We start from the raw sequence: 4,221 nt of genomic DNA on the forward strand, positions 1-4,221 counted from the left end.
TTTTCAAAAGTAAATCAGAATTTTTGATCAATTATTTTTAGTCAACTTCAAACTTACTTTGTCACACTTCCGCTCACACATACGCACATAAGTAATGGTATTCTACTTCTTTAGTTTGGATCGTTAATGGCCACAAAATTCTGGAGGTAGAAGAAAATCCCCCTTTTGATGATGGTAGTGGTAAGAAGATATCTTTGATCCCAAATATCTGAGAAATGTAGAAATTTCCATGTATTGGCTGATTCCCAATGTCTTCTTGAATGTGTAAAAGCCATTAAGATGAATGTAGTCATAATTTCCTCAGCTGCAATTTTATCCTCTTTGGTTTTTATAAGTATAAATTTATACTTTAATAAAAAATAGTTATACCAAAACCTTTAAATTATCCAACAACCTTCTATCCTCATAGGGAGTTGGGAGATGAAGTAAAGAGAAAGCCAAAAATTCATATAAAAGTGATCATTATTTAAGATATCACCAGGATGCCTGTTAAAAATCTATGGAAGCTAGATAAACAATGAAGACTAGATTAAAAAATCAACACTATGTTTAATTTCTATGCCTACCTCAGGCAACTGAGTATTTATCACAAATCAATGGGTCAGGCTCCCCTGCTACTGATCTTATAATTCCATGCCTGACATGTATCTGGGGAGGAGGAGGAGGAGGAGGAAGAGGAGGAGAATTCACTAAGAGTCTGTGACAGAATTTTATTGCTCAGATGCAGAGAATAAGAGACAAAACTAAAATTTCTCAAAGCAAATTCTTTTTGGAAGTGCTTTGATCAACTCATGACAAAACACATGACAACACACACACACACACACACACACACACACACACACACAGGAATGGTGTTTGAACAGGCAAAATATTTGGAATTCTGTTTCTCAAATATCTCTAAGGTTTATTTTGTGATGGGAGCCCTCAATCTCAGCGGTCCCAAGGGAATCTCTTTCCCAAGCCACATGCTCTAATGTAAATTCTGAGCTCTGTGGAAATGCAAACTTCACAGTATTCATTTCTGCTTCTAGCTGCTGACCTCTAAATTTCAAAGCCTGCTTATTCTCTTTGGACTGATCATACGAGAAGCTTAAAGGAGAGGACTTGTGGGAAGCAACATAAGGGATAGTAGCACGTTTTATGTAGGTGGGAATGTGGAGTAGAAATCAACATCTGTAGTTAAATGCCATACAAAGGAGTGGATTAAGAAGATGACACACATTTGGAGCTATTGCTTGGAAAACAGTCATGCTTTGAAAAGATACAAAGAAAACCCCCCATAAAGAATGACTTGACTTTATTAAGATTTGCTTAGAAATCTTTGTGATGGTGGCATTGTAGCAAGGCTTTAGATCCACAGCATTTAATGACAGGTCTTTTGTTTATTAGCTTAGAGGTCTCAGATAAGCTATTTAAACTCTCTGAGTGACATTTTCTCATTTATAAAATCAGGATAAGTATACGTACATTGGATGGTTGTTTTGAGGACTCTAGACATTGAATAGCAAATATTTAAAGCAAAACTTTGCAGAGATTAAGTTACAAGTACTACTACCACTCCTCATCCTCACTGGAGATGCGCAGTTCTGTTTAAAGTCTAAAGGATGCTGGAGAGCTGAAGGTAAACGCCTCAGAAGCGTGTGTATCCACCCAAGGCCAGAGAGGCAGCAATTTCAGGATTAATATTCTTTTCTTTCAGCTAAAGGATTCTCAACCATGAGCCAGGATGAGGATGCATATTTATGAGCTTCCAGGTGATAATTGTCTTTGAGCCTAAACCTTAATTATCATAACCATCCTCTCCCACTAATAACACTTTCATTGTGATATTGGCCCATATCAGTCGAGTGTATATTTTTTTACCAAATAAACCTTGCAGCCACTCCTCAAACTACCAATAGCAAACACCATTATATATCTCTCGCAATCATCCTGTCACAATTCTACCTATTTTGACTTTGCCACAAGTCACATTTCTTGACCACAATACCCTGCTCGGGAAGGTCTGATGTTTTTCATAAACGGAAATTGTTCAGTTACCAACCCCAAGGTCTGCTTTGGCAAGCCACATTATTCAGTGTCTTTATAAACCTTGTTATACATCCATTTATTCAGTCCATATTTACTGTTTTGTGCTCAGTAATTCACAAGGATATACTGTTTTGCATCCTTTCTGAGTGGCCTTCATCCCCCTCTCCCCCAATCTCTGCAAGAAGGGAGAGATTGGCAGTGAGTCCATTTGCAGGTACCACTTAGCTGGTGCCTCTACCCCACCCCCTTTTTAACAGCTGCCACTGTAGACACAATATTGAAATGAGAGGACAGGGAAGATTTACAGGAAAGACACTGCGTATAATATCAATTCTTACTGTTTTAAATCCACTTTACAAATGATAAACCTAGGATGTAGTAAGGGAGAGATTTGGTAATAGAAGAATCTAGGTGTTTTTTAACTCCTTAGTGACATATAATAATTATAGGACCATAAACTCATATGCCTTTAGGTTCACCAAGAATTATTGGCCATAAGGTTGGTTGTCATGTGGACATTGTAGCAAATTGGAGAGTGGATACCTGGAGGATAGGGAAACACTTGTACTGATCTACAACTGTAAGGAGCCCTGAAATGTACAAATATGGGTGTGACCATATCTTTTGATTTCATAAGCAAAACCAACATACATAGATTGGTGTGTGTGTGTGTGTGTGTGTGTGTGTGTGAGAGAGAGAGAGAGAGAGAGAGAGAGGGAGAGAGAGAGAGAGATTGTTAACACTAGTAACTATTTGCTAAGACAGTGCTAGCCAAAGCCTGGCCTCATTGACCTTATGACCTCAGAAGATTAAGGTTTTGCTTCTAAATCCACTTGCTTTGCTTCAAGTGGCAATTAAACAGTCCTTTTTATTCTATTCTCTTTCTTCCTCAGTATCTTCATCTGTGAAATAGGAATAAGAGAATTTGTTTTTCTGCTTCCAAACCATCAAAGATTGTGTGCATGTGAAGATTAATGTGTTTATTTGGTTATGTGCATCTTGCTGAGAAGAACTATGGCTTGTGAATACTAATAGCGTTTGAGTCATGTGAGCTTTCATGGGAAGAGAGTTGGACCATTTAGCTTCCCCTCTGCAGGGAGTTATAAAGAGGAAACTAGGGAGGAAGAAGCTGAAAATGTTTCTTCGTGACTGTCTCCTGTGGTGAACTATGAAGTGGCATTGGGAATTCTGAGAGTTTGTTTGCATGATGGTAATAGATTCTGGAGTACTGTAACCTGAAGAGAGCAAAACCCTCCCTATGTGAGCGTATGAGTTTATGTCAATTGGAGAAGGGTGAACGGGTGTGGAAGGAAAATAACCTGTGCACTATCCACCTAAGGCTCTGCTCACAACCTTTTTTTATGCTCTAATCCAATTGTCTCTTTATCACTGGACTATCACCCTTCCTGGTGCATTAGTTAGGGTAGACTACTGAAGCATACCCAACATATCATTATATTAACCCAACAACAATGCATTTCGTTGATACTCCTAGGTGACATTTCAGATAATCCAGAAAACCAAGCTTTTTCATTCTATGGCTCCCTCATCCTGCGGGCCTCACCATTAGTTGGCAAATGGGGTAAGAATGCAGTGAAATATACATGTGGAAGACCATTATGAGCCAAGCCTGAAAGGGACACATGCCATTTTGGCTCGGATTCCCTTGGCTAGAACTCATCACAATGCCACATAAGGGACTCTGGGAAATGTAGTCAAGTCTGACCCAAGAAGAGAACATTTTGATTAGCCCATAATCACTATATTTATCTATAGCCTGAAAGGTTTTCAAACATTTGTTCTTCCATTTTATCATCTGCTAGACATGTTTGATTCCTTGAACACAAGACACTGAAGTGAGAATTCGCCATTCTCTTTATTTTTGTTGCATCTCTGCAGCTAGCATTCTCGCTTCTTGGTTTTCAGTTAAACATTTTTATACCCTATTTTGAAGGATTTTTTTCTGATTGTTTTAACATTTCTGTTCCTTCTTCACACTAAATAGATTCCCCATCTTGTTGCTTAGAAGGAAGGTTTTGCTCCATTGAGTGTTGAGAGTGGTGAAGTTTGAGTACCTTCGTTGTCAGTGAGCATTGACAGTGACTAACACATTATATTAACCCAACAACTGTCTGTGATTTCCTTAGTTGTGGATCCTGATGGACATTACTGATTCCTGTGTAGAAA

General features: G+C 38.5%; 1 protein-coding gene across 15 annotated transcripts in view; it reads left to right on the top strand.

The window, feature by feature from the left end:
* The window catches only part of RBMS3 (RNA binding motif, single stranded interacting protein 3), a 965,283-nt gene that overhangs the window by 650,596 nt on the left and 310,466 nt on the right, over positions 1 to 4,221 (top strand). The window lies entirely within an intron of this gene.

This window comes from Myotis brandtii, unplaced genomic scaffold (genome assembly GCF_000412655.1).
Source record: "Myotis brandtii unplaced genomic scaffold, ASM41265v1 scaffold54, whole genome shotgun sequence".
NCBI lineage: Eukaryota > Metazoa > Chordata > Mammalia > Chiroptera > Vespertilionidae > Myotis > Myotis brandtii.